The sequence below is a fragment of the Poecilia reticulata genome, chromosome 3, assembly GCF_904066995.2.
Source record: "Poecilia reticulata chromosome 3, P_reticulata-male-v2, whole genome shotgun sequence".
NCBI classification, from domain to species: domain Eukaryota; kingdom Metazoa; phylum Chordata; class Actinopteri; order Cyprinodontiformes; family Poeciliidae; genus Poecilia; species Poecilia reticulata.
In genome coordinates, this window is record NC_088832.1 from 6681355 (window position 1) to 6700320 (window position 18966).

Here is an 18966-nt window from a genome sequence, read left to right on the forward strand (position 1 = left end):
TCGAGTCGCCATCAGCGTTTATTTTAAAGTCTAGTTTAAAGGAAGAGTGGCGAGGAGACAGTCCCCAAGAAATCCTGTTTAAAGTTTGCTACAAACTTCAGATGAGATTTTTTTGGCCTATTTAAAGTCTCCATCCAGTCTGAATTAGCTCCAGTTACTTTTCATAGACCAAAATTATGCACCAACGCATGAAAGTCAAATAAAAAAAAATCCACTGGAGACATTCGCATAGTATTACAAAATTTGAACAAAAGTGGAAAGAGTTTGGATATTTTTGAAAGGTTGTGAGTTTATTTTAGCTCAGAAAAGAAAACATTGTGTTTGTAAACCAAATATTAAGCAATAAGAGATGAGAGCAGATTGAACTCAATCACTTTTCAGTTCTCAAAAAGGGGGGAGGTAAGTTTTTACCAAAGAACTCAGTCTGAGATTAATATGAAGTTTTCTAGAAAAAAAATATATTGAAATTTTTGACCCACTTTTCTACTTTTAGTTGAAAAGTAGAACATTTTCAACTAAATTTTCTGAGTTTCAAAAGTCAAAAAGTTTTGACTTTTGAAGCTCAAAATTTTCAAAATTTTTATTTTTCTAAAAAACCTCTGAGATTAGTTTCAAATTTCAGATTTTTTTCTAGCAAATTTTTCACTTTTGTTACTCTGGCATTTAAGAGTTTTTTACTAGAAGACTTCAGAGACTCAAAATTTCTGAGATTTTTGGCAGAAATCTACCCTTGTTTATTTGTTTGTTTTTTTCCTCAATTTCTATCTGCGTCGGCCCTGATATTTGCATCTTTACACCAGAGACGTAAAAACTCAACAATACGAAAGAAAATACTGAACAGAAAAGAAAACTATTGGTTTCTGAAAATGAAAAGTCTCTGTTTTCATCTTTCTTAGCGCCACACGATGGCGCTATAACCTTCTACATTCTGAAGGTGCTATTGGAGGGAATAAACTCCACAAAGTCACGTCGCTCCACTGTATTATGAAAACTACTTTAAACCATTAAAATGACTAATGAATCGCTCTCTGCTCCGTTTTGACTCTCATGACTGCTTTTGTGTGAACTCTCCCGATGAACCTCTAATGGTTTGGCGTTGCAAGACAGATGCTCCCTTTGTTCCTCTTTATACCCCGCCAAAAAAAAAAAAAAAAATAAATAAAAGATGAACTTCTTGTGCTTTTCCAGCTGAAGCATCAAAGCAAAGAAAATTAAATAACCAATTTTTTTTTTTAAAAGGGAGAAAAAAAAAAGAGCCACTGCGAAAATAAGAACATTAACATAGTCACGGCAACTCAGACAAGACACAAGTTCTGCTTATACATATTGGAGTTGAATCTCCCCTGCAGCTCCTCTGGAACAACGAGGAGCTCAGTGATGTGCCCGGAACGTCCTGGCGGTGTGGCCCGCTCCGAGCCCGCCGCTGCTGCCTCTCGATTTGCTCCGGTGACCTCACAGTCACAAGCTTCTCCTCCAGGCTTAGGCTGAATAAAATTATCAAAAGATCAGTTATTACCCTCGGTGTCTGCATGCGATCATGCTGAGATGTGTATTCTCCCAAAAAAGAAAAAAAGGGAACAACTTTCCAAACATATTCCTTTTTTTTTTTTTTTTTTGTACTTTGTACTCACTTTCTCCTTGGTGCTACTTTGTGATTATTTTATCGTCTCTGTAAGTCGCTTGCGAGGATTTTGCTTCCTCGGCTGTGTGACTCTTTCGAATGGAAATAACGTCCTTATTTAAACTCCCTTTTGTTGTGATTGTTCTCATTCTGAAATGAGGGAGGAGAAAAAAGACAAAACTGGGAAAAGTTTTCCAGAACAATGCTGATGGTGCAGACCTATCAATCAATCAAGTTTATTTGTACTGCACATTTCAGCAACAAGGCAGTTCAAAGCGCTTTACATCATAAAAACAGAAAAACACAAAGTCATAGAACGCACTCAACAAACGAGAAAACCAGTAAAGATTGCATTTTTGTCAAGTGCCATTGTTACACATCAAAATGTTTCAAAAGCAACTCTGAACAGCTGGGTCTTTAGTCCAGATTGAAAGGAACTCAGTGAAGAAGAAGAGTCGTGATGGCAACCATTTAGTTTCACGCAGAGAAACGGAGCAAATGTTCTGCTTGTTCGGTGAGTATTAATAGAAATACTCAGAATTGGTGTTTTGTAGACCGAGACAGGGTATACCGGTGGTACCAAGAGAGGAACTGTGCGCTGGATGAGGAACTAAGTTGTCCTAGTTGTCCGGCAAAGGCCTCACGGGTTTCTTAGAGAACATTAGCGAACAAACTGCAAAAAGAAGACCGAGGAACTTGAGCAGATAGAAGAGGGACAAAGTTATGGAGGAGTTTTAAATCAAGATGAGCTTTGTAGCAAAAACCTACCAAGACACGGCCGCCTAAAGCGAAGAGAATCTAGAAAAAGCTTTCAGACTGTTGTGGAGGATCAATTTTCAGCAGGATGAATGAAAACGAAGAGGTGACATCATCAGGATTCAAACATGTTCATGTTGACCCAGTCAAAGTCCAGACATAAACACAGTTAGGAATATTAAGGCTTGACAATGACTGTTTAGAGATCTTCTCCATTCAGCCTGAGTTTGTGTCTTCAGAGTAAAGTTGGGCATTTATTGTATCGTTTATCATTTATCATGATAAACTTCTACATCTGATTTTGATTTATCGCTCTCACAATAAATTCCAAATTATGTTTAAAAGCCCTTAAGACTCTCCATACCATTAGGATTGTTAGTTTTACTACTTTTCTCCACTTTTTGTTCAATAAGTGTGTATCAACAAATATCAATACATTTGCGAATAAGATTAAAAGCAATCTCTGTGTGCATTACAGTGATACACATCACGCTATTTTAAGTGACTGGTGTCCTAAAGAAGTGTATTGCAAATTATTTGTGATTTGTGTTTGTGGAACTATGAGTTTCCTAAAAAAAGTAATAACTTGTATCGTCACTTTTATCGTTATCCTAAAAGTACCACAAAATGTCTGTTATTCTGTTGATACATTCCAATTAATAATGAAACAACATCAATTAATATCACTCAAATGAAAAAGTAGGATTAAATTCAGTTAACTTATTATGTGCTGCTGTTTAGTAATTTAAAATCACACTTTATGTAATGGGTACGTTTATTAAAAGTAGTTTTTGTACTGAATACTGAAAATACTTAACTTCTTATCGCCCACCCTCAAAAATAACAATAAATTACTTCTAAGATTTTGGCTGAAGCAGCATGACAAAGTGTGAAATAATTGAGTGTCAAGACGTTTGTAAGTGCACAGACGTGGATGTGGATGGATGAAGGTAGGTGTCTCCAGATATTTTCATATACATTTTGTTTTTTACATAGTTCAGTCTTTATTTTGTCCCTCTTATCTAATTTTCTCACGTGTAATTTTCAGACCCACTCTTACATCGAGGATAAACTCATGTTGGACGTCTTGTGTGCGGACGTAGCTGCACGCTGGCTGCGAGTGGGCGGAGCTAAGTGCGTAAGCTGCTCGGAGTTTGTCAGTTTCCTAAATATAGCGGACGGACATTGTCAGTGTGTCTGTCTTTCTGCCGGGAACGCTTAGAGATAAAGACGGCATTTATACAAGCTGCTTTTGGAGGGGGGCAAATTGGTAAGTGGAGCAAAACGGCCGTTTTTGTTCTTTTTTCTTTCTTCTATTTTTAATAAGTGAAAGTCCGTTTACAGGCTGCTTTCTGTGCTGTAGGGAGTGCAGGGGAGGGGACCGCTACACTTCATCCACCGCTCCGATACAAGTCTTGGTTCAAATATGACACTGTGTGTTTCTAACACTCACCTTAACACGCTTTAATGTGAGTATCGCGAGGCATTGGTCGATGCTGTCGCGTGCCGGAGGATGAGTTTCTGTACATCCTGTGATAGGATCAAACACTGTAACTTTCACATCAAGGGAATCACTATGACGACCTGACGAAACGGGTTAGAGCACCGGGGAGTAGTTGTTCAACTTATTGAGAGAGAGGGAGAAAAAAATAAAATAATATATATATCAGTTATTTTCTCTCTATATATATGTGATGCATCGGACCAATCAAATCTAATAATACATTTCCATACATTGCGACTTGAGAGTTAATATAAAATGCAGCCTAATTTAGTTTATAATATCAAAAAAGCAATGCAATACATAGAAATTAAATAAATTATGAAGAAAAAAGTAATCATACAATGAATGGAAATCCAATAAGGAATTGCTTTTCTGCCTTTTGGATAAGATCAAGCATGGAAATCCAGTGAGGAGATATTTGTCCCCAGTTGTAATATATTGAATCAGTTGTTTTATAATAGTTTTTATACTAGTATGGTAGCATAAAACTAGCATAGTAGTAGTACACTAATATGCCACCTGCTAGTAGTATACTGATACTAGGACACTATTCAAATATGCTAGTTTCATGCTAGTATATTCTACAAGGTAAAGGGCAACGTGTCACTTTTAGGGTTAAAATTTCAAGGCAGTGGAAGCAAAAATGTGTTACACCAATTGAAAACCATCCTTAAAGCTTATTTACTGAAATTCGTAATAATAATTATATATTAGCTTTTATTATGTAACCATGTGTACTCCTGATGTATAAGGTTGGGTGATGTGACAATGTTTCACCATGAGGGATTGGAACAGGATGAATAGTTGCCAGATTGGAGAGATTGTGTTGTCGTCTCTGCAACACTTTAATGCTCATGCTTTTCTTTTTTTAAATAAATGTTTATAATAAAGCAAGACTGCAAATAATGTCGTCAGTGTCAATATTCCTTTTTTTTTTTCCACGGCTACACAACGTTACGTTTCTTTTTTTCCATTTTCTTTTTTATTAAAGTTTGTCCTACCACTTCTGTTTTGGGAATGAGTCTGTTTTTAGTATGTAAAGGAGAAGATGTGCTGACACTTTGGAGTTGTTTTAAAGAGATGTACTTGAATGAATCGTCTGTTGAGGCAATAGTATCAGTTGCATCTCATGTGCTGCGCAGCGTTTTGGGCCGGTTGACTGCTGCAGGCAGTTGGATTGGGACTTTATCTGATTTTTTTCCCCAATGATGTTTACATTCAGCTTGTTGTTCCAGGGTAGTATTTGAGCTACGTTCAGAGTGAGCTACATACCTCACTGCTGGTGAAAAATATGAGCACTGACATAACGCTTTGGTTTGGTCCACCTTTCTGTCTGCACTGGAGTTGCTGGAGAAATCCTGATGTTCATAAATAGCAGAGTTTAGCGATAGCTTTAAATTCTCTCTGTTTCCTTCTGGTGTCATTTTATAAATTTGCTCTTTTAAAAGTTTCATTGAGCACTCAGTTCCACGTGTAAACAATTTGCATATGTTCTGGTATAGAACAATCTGTATTTGTTCGTTCCTGATTGGAATTAAAATTAAATGGTATTAAGATTTGTTCAGAGATGTTCCTTCAGCTTAGCCCTCTGTTGTATGTTTTTTCACATTGGGAAATTGTAGTAAAGTACTGCTCATGATTATTCTAAAATCCTATTTTTTCATACTCCTACAAGGCACTCACAGATGAACCAACTGCACATAGTGTAGCATGTGACAATATGTTCATTTAGCAGAACAAAAACAGCAAAGTCTTTTTGACCACAAACCTTCTGTAAATCATAAGCACAATAATAACTTTTGCTGGATGATAAATTGCCCCACTAAGTATTGTGTTAAATGATAATATTGTTGCTTTGAGACTATTTTCATGTAATATTAATAATGGCATAATAATACAAGTTCGCCCTGTCATATAAACTTTAACTCAGTAAAGAACTCACAACATTGGAACTGGGGGACATTTAAAATCTCCAGAATAAAACTCAACAATCAAAACCAATAAATAATATGGAAATAAAAAAGTACTTGCAACCGAAAAAATAAAACAAAACAAACAAAATTTACCTTAAAAGAATATTAATCGTCAGAGTGGAAATTATTGCGCTCATTTTAATTTTGCATGCGATTAACTGATTAGTTGTTTACTGCGACAGGCAAACGCCAAATCAACGTACTTTTTTTTGCGCAAAGAAAATATTCATTTGGTTTTAGTCTTGATGAAACCAGAACTGGTGCTTCTCAGCAGTGTTTTACTTAGGGTGCCGGTTGTTCTCGTCTCCAAACTCACCGGCCCGTTGTTGCATCATTTACAGTGTTACATCGGCTCTCCCGTACACAGTTCCTCTCATGTTCTTGAAGCAACAGTGCAAAGAGTTTAGGCTAAATTGTCCAGATGTTCCCCAAAACATCTGCGCCGTTCATGTGTGAAAACTGCTTAGCCCTGTTTGCAGATCTGTGGTTGGAGCTGACAGACTAATAAAAACAGAGGGAAAACTTTACCATCAAAGGGAAAATGAGTCAATTACCGTAGTTGGGCAGTATATGCCGCTGCTGTTTAAGGGCTTTAATTTAGCCCTTTGTGATGGATTTTCTGCACAGAATGGAACCCATGAATCCCCCATCTGCAATATATTTTACGACCAATTAGAACGAGGCATAATGCTTACTAAGGGCTTTTTTTCAAAAGTATAGTTATAATACACGTTTGAGAGATTTGTGTAACTTAAGTTGATCTGAATGTCCTGCCAGCTAACGGTACGTAGTTGGTATTTTAAGATGATCTCCCAATTCCCCACCATGCTCTTAATTTCATCCCCGTTCCATGACATCGACTAAAAAAGTAAAATAAATATCTTCACATGCTAGCACAACCACTACAGCTCCATGTTTTATGCTAGAGCTATTCCCCCCCGTAATCTGCTGAATTGTGGCAAGCCTTTGAGAGCATTGCAAAAAGAAATTATTCTGAGCTCTAGCAGCGGCCCTTGAGGACTGGAGTTTGACACCCCTGATCTAAAGGATTATTTCAATGTTTTTTTTAAAGGATTGAATTAGTTTACATTTTTCTAAATATAAGCAATATTCAAGTATTTAGGCTGCACAGTGGCGCAGTTGGTAGAGCTGTTGCCTTGCAGCAAGAAGGTTCTGGGTTCGATTCCCGGCCCCGGTCTTTCTGCATGGAGTTTGCATGTTCTCCCTGTGCATGCGTGGGTTTTCTCTGGGTACTCCGGTTTCCTCCCACAGTCCAAAAACATGACTGTCAGGTTAATTGGCCTCTCCAAATGGCCCCTAGGTGTGAGTGTGTGTGTGCATGGTTGTGTGTCCTGTTTGTCTCTGTGTTGCCCTGCGACAGACTGGCGACCTGTCCTGGGTGTACCCCACCTCTCGCCCGGCGCTAGCTGGAGATGGGCACCAACACCCCTCCCGACCCCACTGAGGGACAAGGGTATAAGAAAATGGATGGATGGATGGATATTCAACTATTTCAAAATTATGATAGTAGATTTCTTTGGGAACAACATTGCATCAATTAATACCTGCTGATGTTTAGGACTACCTATTAATGTACAGTTATTTGGATTAGGGCTGAAACAATTAATCGGATTAATCAGGTTAATCATGATTAGCTGAGTATTGAAATAATTACCACTAATTTAGGAATCAAATAATAGTATGGAGACTGAAAAAAAGTTAATTTGCTGGAAAAACTATGTATTCAGAGCAGGAATTAAGCCAAAACTGTACAAAATAAATATGGATTTTGCATGTAATGTATTTCAATAATGGAAAAAAAGGTTAAGAGGTTAAATAAAATAGCTGTAGAATTTGCAAAAAATTTTTTATGTGAAAAATTGAGTAATCGTCAGAATAATCGATTACTAAAATAATCATTAGCTGCAGCCCTAATTTGCATTAGTAAAATAATTTGTTCACCAGTCCCGAGGCCCACATTCTTGTAAATCCAGCCCTACTGACCTGCAGCTTACAAATTCTTTGAACTCAATTTATGATTTGAGAAGCTTTTAAACCACTTGTGAAATTTAAAAAAAGTGTCAATAAGAGCTATAATTTCTTCATAATGTAACACATGAAATCACTGATAGTCAAAAATTGTTGGTTTTACAGTAAAAGAAGAAAGAGTTCAGTGCTCCATATAGAACCCAAATAATTATATTACATCATTTGTGATGAGACATGAACGCCCAAGTAAAAATAAATAAATAAATCCCCATTCTAAAACATGATGCGTCTTCCGGTCTATCCAAAAAAACTGCAAACTGCTGGAACGGTTAGCGTTTATTGTACTCAAGTCAAATTTATTGTAAAAAAAATTCCTCTCCTTATGAGAATTTTGAGTTATTGTTGTCATAAATAAACATTTTTGAGGGTAAATAAAAGAAAAAAACAAAACTGACAGTATGGTCGGAAGTGTTGTATTTACTATTTTCTCCACTTTTTGCTCCACGAGAACATCTGTAAATTAAAAAATATGATGAAGTGCAGTTAATGTGTGAAGCTTTTTTAAGTGAGTGGTGTCTAAAAGTTGCCTGTTTTAATTGGAAAAGTTTTTCAAGAACAATATTTGTGTTTGTGGCACAACCTAGTCATAGCCATACAGTTACCTACGGGGTAAAAAAAAAGAAAAAAAAAAGAAATGTGTTTTTTAATAATAATTTTCAATGTTATCACAATAGTACTGCAAAAATATCAGGATAAAATCTTAAGTCCATATTGTCCATTGCTAGTGGGAACACGTTTTCAAAAAAATGTGTAACTGCGAGTGAAGGCTTCCATCTTTATCACTTCTTCTTCTTGTTCTTCTTCTTGTTCTTCTTCACTGCTTTTAGTTTTCATATTTCATTGGCTGGGCTGGCAGTATGTTCCATCAGCTTCAATTATCCTCCCTGTCAGCCGACCGCCGTCGCCTGTCTGCTTTCTTTAGTGATTACAGGCTTCAGGGGACAGGTAATCAGGTCATGGTTACGCTGTCACCGTGACGGTCTGCTGAGACAATAAGGAGCATGTGGGATGAAAGAGCGCTTCCGTCTTCAGCCACTAATGTCACAGCAACGAATACATCTCTGCCATGAGTTGTGCCGAGGTACAGATGTCAGCGGAAGCTTGTTTTCTGACAGTGTTCGGACTCTGACCGGACTGCTATGTAGCACCGATGCACAACATTTCCCGATGCAAGGGCGGGTGGAGAGTTTCCAGCTCGGGCCGTTTGGGATTGTGTCTCTGCTTTTCGTAAATGATGCAGTCCTGTTGGATTCACTCGATGGAAATCCGACGCAGGCAGACAGGCTCTTTGCAGAAGAGTGCGAAGCGGTCACACCTTGAACTTGGTCACCAAGGTTTCGAGCCTTTTAGAGTTTTAAACCGCTGAGACTGTGCTGTCATGGTAGGTGGTAAAATGTACTGATGCCACTTGAACATTACCACATTTTGTTGCATCGCAACAGTGTGTTTCTCTGGGAATTTATGTGACAACCAACGAAAAGCTCAAATTCTGTCTACTGAACGAGAGCATGTATAAACTCCTCTCAGTCTTCAGATTTTTATATATATATATATATATATATATATATATATATATATATATATGTATGGGAAAATACCTTAACAGGAAGTCTCACATAAACAGAACATAGGTGTGAATCTGTGACTCATGCCTTTTTGGATAACTGTCCTTCATTCAGTGAAGTTACACACGGTGGGTAAATTATCTGGAAAATGTACTCTAGTAGCATTAGCAATGCTTCATAATAATAATGCTCAAGTCAAATGAACTATTGTGGTGTAGTAAAACTAATCTTAAAAGTACTTTTTCCCCCTCAAAAAAAGTTACTCAATCACATATAACCGAGTCACTATAACTACCTCTGACTAAAGCATCTTGTGTTGTTTTCTGTGTTCCTTGGCTAACAGATCTACTGAGGTACTTGTAGTTTTCTTTCAGCAATAGGGTTCTTCTTACCTCTCTACCAAGTTGAGTACTTTTGCAAGAGACTGTAGCAGGTTTTGGTGTTAGTTGTTGCTTACACTAACTATTTCTATAACCGTTTTAGATTCACATGTAAATTAATAAATAAATCATGTTTTTTTTTTTGCCCACATTTAAAATTGTTGGTTAAACCCAATTGATGGAATGGGGATTGGCAGAACAGCTGCTCTCTGTTCTGCCAACACTCAATTTGTTTGATTCAACAAGACATATCTCAATTTCAATATTTAGTTTTAGATATGTTTATGGTGTTCCAAACAGGATTTACCCTGATGAAATAAACCAATGGTGCATTCACACCATTAGTCCGCTTTAATCAAACTCCAGTTCATTTACCTAGAAAGTTCGGTTCGTTTGTGGAGGTGTGAAAGCGTGATCAAACTCTGATGTGGACCAAAAAATGTATATACTTCCGTCTCGGTTCGGCTAAAGTGAACTCTGCCGCAGTTTAAATTCATAAAAGGCCAAGCGGAATTGAGATTGCCCCAAAAGCAGGAAGTGGACTAAGATGCAGGGCATTCTGGGTAAATACAGCTAAAACAAACACACGAGTCTTACGCTGGTGAGAGAAAAGCCTTGTGGTCTTTTACCAAAGACAAAAGAGAAATGCTACAACCACTAAAATCTCACACCTCTCCATTTTTCTTTACGTTTGGTGAAGAAGGAAGTCACGCTCTGTGTCTTCTGAGGTTTTTGTGTCGTTTCCTTCAGTGGTTCTTGCTGAAGTGCCTCTCCAAATGAAGGGTGTGGGCAGGTTTTTAAAGGGTTTGTTTCATTTGACACATTACAGTGAGAGAGTGAACTGTCCCAGCTGAAAATAACATAAATGTTGCAATTTTGGCCCCGAGTCCAACAGAGTCTAGTGAACTATCAGGTATGAAAACATCCCGACTCTCCAGCTGGTTACCGTCTAAGACGGCAGACAGTAAACTGATGTGACGGTTCCTTTTCAGACATGATGGAACTGCTGACAGTCTTCCTGTAGATGGAAAGACCAACTTTTAAAAGCAAAGCTGTTGCATATATATTGAACCTGTTCCTGGTTATGAGAACTATTTTCTCTATTCAAGGCATTTCATTCACTTCTTTGATGTTTTATTGAATAGAAATATAATTTCTCTAACTTTCCCTGCAACAGACTGGTGACCTGTCCAGGGTGTGCCCCGCCTCTCGTCCAAAACGTTAGCTGGAGATGGGCAAAAGCAGCCCTCCCGACCCCAAGAGTGTACAGAAAATTGATGGATGGATGGATTTCTGTAACTTGCCGTCTCATATTTTACCTTACCATCATGGTTCATTTTATCACCTAGAGTTAAAATGAGGTGATATTCTATGGCAACAATATTGCCATGGAAGTAGAAGTTTTGTTTCTTTCCCCCCCTTTTTTTCTCTCATCATAGGCTATTTGGGGCCATGTGGTTAACAGTAAATAGCAACACTTTGGAAGGAAAGGCTTTACTGTTTTTAACCAACGTCAGAGAAAACAGGCTCCACTGTTGGTGTCTGCTTGCCTTAAGTATTTTCATTGAGGGACTAAATTGACTGTTCAAAAACAGTTTTCTAGTCAACTATATGGTCTCCTGCTGCAAATTCAAGCTCATTCGGGCTGATTACTGGTGTTGATGGCTGAACTATTCTGCATCACTCCCAGCAGAAGTGATTCAAAGGTCTCTTCCTGATCTGAACGTCAGGACCGGCGCTGACGTTCAGACCAGTCTTTGTACATTATTACAGTTGGTTCTTTCTCTCTCAAGTTCCCAATTGAGAGCTGCTTATGAGATTTCTCCTTCCGTCCAATTAAGAATTAAGTCTGTTCCTTTCTGGTTGCAAAAGCTTATAGTTTCATTACTTTTCAATCACAAGTCAGAAAGACATGGACCTAATCTCTTTCTGCCTCTCCTCTCTTTCAGAACCTCATTGTTCTGAGGAAGTTTCTGTGCAGTTTCTCCACAGTCCTCTTTCCATCTTCACTCCAGTCCAGCTGCCTGTGGCCAAGGTAAAAAAAAACTTTAATGCAAGTGTTTCACTTTAAACTGTTATATTTTTCTCCACCAGGATTGAAATGCATTTCTATGTGGTCTGTCCCCCTCTTTGCTCCTAAGGTCATGAATGTTAAACTTCCTACATATCTTGGAGATGTTTTCAAAACTTTCATGGTGGAACAATAGTAACCTTTTGGGGCCATCCAGTTTGGGGTCATTTGCAGTGAGATTTCATAATGTCTTGCCAATTATTTACCAGACAAACTCTTATTTTCCCCTTGAAACTAATGCACACAATCATAAGCTCAGGAAGGTTTTTATATATATCTTTGTTCATGGTCCACAGTGTCTTAAGATTTGTCTTATTTGCAGAATAATTCGTAAAGCTTATATGAAATATTTGGAAAAAAATAAATACAGCTTATGTAGTTGAAATACTTGGCAGAATAATACTTCATGTTCTAGACTTTAGTACTGCTTTTATTTTTGTGAATAATTTTGTGAATCCCTGAGTCTGATCACTTTCTAAGATATTTTTGATGGTGTCAAAAGTATGCAAAATATGATTTCTTTTCTCCAACGTTGATCATGATTGCTTGATTGTTACTAATCCAAAGATTAGTAACAATCCTTGGATTGTTACATGAGAAACATGATTTGTTTCTCATGTTGGCAGGCAACAGAAAATACCACAATTGAGTGTAGAAAATAAAGCAAACTAGAAATGCAACAAAGAGGTGTCGAAGAACATTTCCAAGCTGGCCGGCTTTGTTAAACCACTTAGTTGGTTTGGAACGGAACCAGTATCCCTCTCGTCTTACCCAGTCTTGCTAACGTGGGTGTCGACACAACGTGGTGCTATGAGTAAATCGGTGGCAAATGAAAACATCAGCGATGGAAAAATTGACAGGCTTAGCAACAACCTGATAGATGTCAAAATACAGACGTTGATTTTAAAGCATTGGATGGTGCGATCTTCTCCAGATCGTACTTTAAATGCACAAATGGTGTATATATCCCAATATTGTGGATGCTTTGCTCTCCATCTACTAGCGGCTGTGTTTGGATTTGCATGTTGCATTTACAGCTATACTAAAAGTCAGCTATGCCTTTAAACAGATTTCAGTGATTATAGAAGCCCACCACAGAATGAATGAAGGAGCATTAAAACTTCAAATATCACAGAAAAACAATGCTGACATCACACTATGTTAAGAATATTAATTACACTGCGTTATACTTTAGAGCAGGGGCTAATCTCTTCTTCTTTGCACCGTGCCCTACTGTGTACTTCCTTCCTCTTCCTTGTGTTTAATGGAAATGTTCTGGTCTGTTGGAAATGAAGACTCTTCCTGTTCCAGTTGAGATGCTCTTTCCACACTCGGCAGACCGCTGACTACGTCTGACCGCTGGGCCTCACACCCAGACCTGGATGCTAAAAATGCAACAGAGCGGCTTAGAAATGACACTCAACAAATACAAAAATCAAACAAGACAATGTCCAAATATTAGCCTTGCCGTCCACTTTGAGGCAGTCGCATAAACCCGCCTTTGTCAATTGCCGTAAATAGGTCGTCGTTTGCTCTGCCAGTTGAAAGAGCAGTGCCCGGTCTAGGGCTAGATGACTTGGCTCGGTAAACGTTCTGTTGATTTGAAAGGCTTAGGTCCAGACCAGAGTGTGGTCACTGCCCGTTTTGGGCTTTTGCGCTGGTCCTCATGACTCAAGTGCTTCATTGCTTCAGGTTCTGCTTCTAGAAACCCTTCTTTGGTACTCTGCTGACGACTGGTTTGTTGTAGCAGCACCCCCTTCTCAATCCACTTTGAGTGCTTTTGACTTTTAGGAGTTTTCCTCTGATCCCTGCTTTGCCACATTGTGTGAACACAAGATTCTACACTGCTGCATGGCTGCTCCAAACCCCTGCGTCTGTTGTCTTGCTTTGCAGCAACACTCAGGTAGGGTAATCAAGCTCAAAACTCACAGTTCTGATTATATTAAAACCTCTAAACTCTTTCTGCCCTGTGCGTGAACTTTAAGAATCCCTCTAATGTGTGACTCAGTAATCTAGGATAAAGCAACGCAGTTGGAAAAGATGTGAGGATGTACAGGGGTGGAGCGGTTGAGACAGAGGGGAATATTTTGAAAGTCCCTTATGATGACGCTTAAGATTTTCTTTACAGCATTAAAAGGAAGTTTTTACTTTGCTGAAAGCACCAAATTTTAATAAGATCAATAACTAACATTAAAAAAAATTAATTATAATATTATTTAGCAGATCAAAAGCTTGGGCTAGGGCTAAAGATACTTCACATTCTAAGTCTCTTTGAGCATCTTCACTGAGTGGTGCAAATCTTACAAAAGAAATGTACAAGAAGACTTTAGAACCTTCTCTGTGCTGGGTGACTAGAAGCTTTCAGTCTTTATTTCTGCGTTGTAATACTTACTGGATAGTCAGACTTAAACTTTGTTCCGGCAGCATGCAGTAGCATGGAAAAGTATTCCTATTTCTTTGAAGCCACAAGCTTCAATGTATTTCATTGGAATGTTATCCTATAGACTGGGAGTTCACTGATAAATCGGCCGCGATTTCTTTAATTTTGGGTGATTGGCCGATACTTGCACGAGAAAAAGGTCTTTTAGAACCAACTTATCTATTTGCAAAGGTCTGAAAACCGGTCACTATCCCCTTTTTTGTTTGTGAGAGAGTACTGAATAATGAATTAACTAAATAATGTTAACTATTGCTAACATCTGCTGTTAACAATAGTCATCCCACTTTTGCCAACTTATCGACTTTGTTGCAATATTTAGTGACTTTTCAGACAAAAATATCGGCTAAAATCGGATTCAGCAGGTCGGACTTTTTAAAGATCGATAATCGGTCAGAAAACTACAATTGGTACTTCCTATATAGACCAACACAAAGTACCACACAATTGTGACATGGATTTCAAAAGGTTTTGCAAGTGAAAATGTAAAAAGTGTGGGACACCCTACATGTTCAACCCGCTTTCATTCTAAGGCAACTGAATAAAATCCAGGTAAAATTACCTTCAGAAAATCACCAGAAGAGAAATGTGTATTTAAAGTTCAGCAAAAATACCTCAAAGTCTGTTGATTCAAACTACCCAGACCTCTTAGAAGAATAGCAAGAGGAAAGACATTGATGAAAGAAAGCCATAAAAAAATTTATTTACATTTTGTCATTAGGCATAAAGGAGCAGGTGGCGCAGAAAAAGTTTTTGGAGTATGAATACTTTTGCCAGATGCAATAGCAGACAAACAAACCTTAGTTTGAATTCTTTCCATATGATTTTAGAAAAATCATGTCTGTTTGGAAGCAAGACATAGCAATTAAATATAAATAGCTCCCTTAAACCAAAGGCCTCGTCTAGAAAAAATAAGGTCACTCTTCTGTATACCTAGAAATATCATTATTTCTTTACAGCTAGAACTGGACTAAAAGCCATGTAATAATTTAAACTAGTTTTATCCTTTCTTTATGTGTGTTAATCTGAAATGTCTGAAATGGTTTACTCAATGGGCCAAACTCCAGTTCAACAAGTGGAAGCTGGATTTCTTGGTTTGTTTTGGATAAATAAAAAGAACGAAATCCTCGCCGCATTTAAAACGGCAGCTTGAGTTTTAATCTTTGTTACAGGCATGACATCAGTGTCTCTGTGTTGAGACAGGAAAATCTTAGCACACTGCTGCTGCCATAAAAGCAACACAATAATGAAATGACATCACAGTGGGCCAGTAATTAAATGAGCAGACTGCTGTCTTGGAGGTTTTACTGGGTTGGAAGATTGTGAGTAACACTGTGGTGTACAGGAACATGGTGGAGCCCTGGAGCAACTGGCTGAAATTCAGAGATTCATTTCCCTCTTTCAATTTTTCTCAAAATTTAAACAGGAAGATGTGTAAATATTTTTTTGCATCCTTATTAATTAAAGCTAACATTAAGATCTGAAAAATGGTTGTCTAAGACTCTAAAGGAGTAGCAATATCAAGTCATGTTATACTTAGTAAATGTTCATAAACCAATCTCTGAGGAATTATTTACTTTTTCATAGAGAGAGATCTTTATTACATATTGAAAAAAGAACCTGGAGTTTTCTTTCTTCAGCCGTAGAATTTATTTTAAATCAAGATTCAAATACGTGGTGTAAGAAAACAGAGTCTTCAGAAACTTCACTAATGCAATGTTGGCAAACAGAAAGTTTAATGGCACTCTTAATGTTTCATATTAGACACCTTTCAGATGACTGACTGTCACAGTACTCTCTCTTTTCTGGAGTAAACCATTCTGCTGAGAAAGATTAACCAATCAAATGAACCCTTGATGCTCATGCAACTCTCCCAATGCTAACCCATGGTTGACCTTGCTGCCATTATCTATTAGGTTCAGTCTAAAAGTCTCCACAAATGCTCATTCTGGCCATAATAAGCAAATCATGACTGATCGCCTGTAATCTCAATCATGTAATCACATCATTGTGGACACATGTATGTAAACACATTCTTCACACGATCAGATTTTATGGGATCAATACAATTTAGCTACAACAAATCAGAATATTTCAAAGCTTTGTCAATTTCTACATGGGAAAAACATGATTATTTAGGAAGAGCTTTAATATGTATTGACAGGGGTGTGCTGTGATGGCGCAGGGGTTAAGCACAACCCATGTATGGAGGCCTTGGACATCGACGCAGCCATCGCAGGCTCGATTCCCAGCCTGGTGACCTTTGCCGCATGTCTTTCCCCATCTTTCATTACCAACTTTCCTGTCAATTAACTATCAAAATAAAGGCCACTAGAGCCAATAAAACCTTAAAAAAAATGTATTGACAGAAACAAAAAAGACCTGCGCTCCATGGACCCAATCTAAGATTTGGGCATCAGGTGCTGTGACAGTCAGTGTGACCAGTCAAATCCATTACTGACATACAAACAGTGAATATGATTTGAAACAAAACAGCAAGTCAAATACACATACATACAGTATTGTGATGGTTGCATTGGGTGGTTATTTACAGTCAACCAACATTACTTACACAGGAAAGGGTGGTAGGAGGCGCCGAGCCACCATTTATCTTCCTGTGTGAAACATGTACCGAGAAGTGGAACACATTGTATGTACCGTATTTTCCACACTATAAGGCGCACCTAAAAACCTTCAATTTCCTCTAAAGCAGACAGTGCGCCTTATAATCTGGTGTGCCTTGTATATGAACCAATATTGAGCCACAACAGGTCTAGCAACTACGGTAAGCAGCCGCCAACTTCATTTTTGCCTGTAGAAGAAGAAGTGCGCGGTGCATGCTGGGATAGTTGTCAAAACGATGGTTTGTCAATAAAGTTTGGGGGAGGGGTGAGAGACAGAGACTGCGGCGGCGTGTCGGTTGGTCTGTGTTACCCAGAAAGCAGTTGGGCACAATATCGCAACACCAACACCATGAGTGAAACGATGACTGGGGCAGCCTACTATATAAAGTACTTGGGGACCACTTCTTTACAAATGTAGATGTGTAATAATAGAGTACGGAAACCCAAACTGAAGCATCTATTCTATGCGCCTTATAAATACAAAAAGTTTTAAAATAGGCCATTCATTGAAGGTGCGCCTTATAGTGCGGAAAATACGGTACCTGCTAGATAAGTGAGGCAGTATTAAGATAAATGGAATACCGCCTGTATGTTTGCTTTTTCGATCATTTTGTATCAGAGACTTATCCTGATTCTCAGTACACGTTTCAAGGAGGACGGACCTCCAACTCTCACTTACACATCCACCCTGTGCAACATGATGGTTTCCATAAACTGCAGTGACATTTTTGAAATTCAGTTCAATTCAAAAATACTTTATCCAAACGGGAAATCAAATGTTGTTGTAACTTACATCATCCAAGTGTCTTCAAAGAGTCATTGTGGACGGTGATGCTGTGGGCAGCAAGGATCTACGGTAACAGTCAGTTTGACAATTAATCTGACATGACTGTTTGCTGTATGACTGCCTCATGACAGCTTAATTTCCAGGCAGCACAGACGGTATTCCACAGCAACAGCTGACACCATTAGTTCCTGATAAGTACTGCTAAACCACCTCCTTTGCTTTTGCCTCCCTTCTTTAGATCTTCCGTATGGTTAGAAAGTTGGGCAGAGAGACATTAGGAGTCGGGAATATGACCCTTGGGTTAGAGTTAGACCTAGGGTCGAAGATCAGGTATTATTTGAACTTTTGAGATGTTGGTTAGCTGCTCCCAGTTGTTCAAAAAAACCCAAAAACCTTGTCACTACGTACACTGTGGTCACGCATTATAACAACTGTACAGATAAAAGTAAGTGCGAAAAATCCTTCCAATTGCAAAGCACCCATAACCAGGAGGAATAATCGTCCAAACATGCAACAACTCAACCCAAAAAATGAAGAAAAGCCTACAAAAATCAGAACAAACATAACAGAGCCACTCCTACATAATGCCACAATGAGGGACACAATTTAAGAATTCATTAGAGGGATTGGATCTGTTTGAGATCTTAGAAGTCCACTTTGGCTTGTCTTGTACTAACCACTAACTTTAGTTTCTACGACCAACTAATCAGGACTTATACTAAACAAAGACACCAAGAGAGTCTTCTATTGGAGGTAAGATTAGCTTTACTGGCTCTCAGAAAACAGTGCAGCCGAATGTTTTCAGATCAGTTTTACTAAACGTTCTGCTTTGTCATTGGGTAGATTTATATGGAGCCACATTTGCTGCTTCAAACTGGTGACACATGTGCTGCTGTGTTCCCTTTTATCCCTGCTCATATTGAGAATCATTTGCATAAACAAATGCTAATTTCATTGTTGCCTCCTCTAAGTAGGTCTAACGCCGTCATATTTAGCATAAATTGTCATTTTCCTTCCTTACATCAAAGGAAACTCAGATTAACAAGTGGGCATGTGGAGAGAGTAGCAACATAAACAAGGACGTGTTAAACACTTCAACCAGTAAACAAGCCGGCTCTCCCTCCTCCTCCCTCAGGGATCTGGTCCACCACTGTTTACTATCTAGAAGTTCCTCCAAGAACTTCCACAAAAAACTCCAT

General features: G+C 38.3%; 1 protein-coding gene and 1 long non-coding RNA gene across 5 annotated transcripts in view; one reads left to right on the forward strand and one right to left on the reverse strand.

Annotated features, from left to right (window-relative positions):
• Positions 1–95: 95 nt before the first annotated feature.
• LOC103462209 (uncharacterized) lies at positions 96–3955 on the reverse strand. The gene is made up of 3 exons (XR_533299.2): positions 3831–3955; positions 1632–1771; positions 96–1484 (listed from the first exon to the last, which is right to left on the reverse strand). It is a non-coding gene; the product is annotated as an uncharacterized LOC103462209 (long non-coding RNA).
• LOC103462206 (myocyte-specific enhancer factor 2A-like) overlaps positions 3500–18966 on the forward strand; it is a 49109-nt gene continuing 33642 nt past the window's right edge. For 2 of the 4 annotated variants that reach the window (XM_008404856.3, XM_081604996.1), the window contains exons 1-3: positions 3509–3647; positions 3741–3846; positions 11798–11883. The gene's annotated coding sequence lies outside the window, so the exon portion shown is untranslated. Of the gene's footprint in view, positions 3648–3740; positions 3847–11797; positions 11884–18966 lie in introns of all 4 variants that reach the window. The other 2 variants (XM_008404855.3, XM_008404857.3) reach the window with 1 other exon arrangement.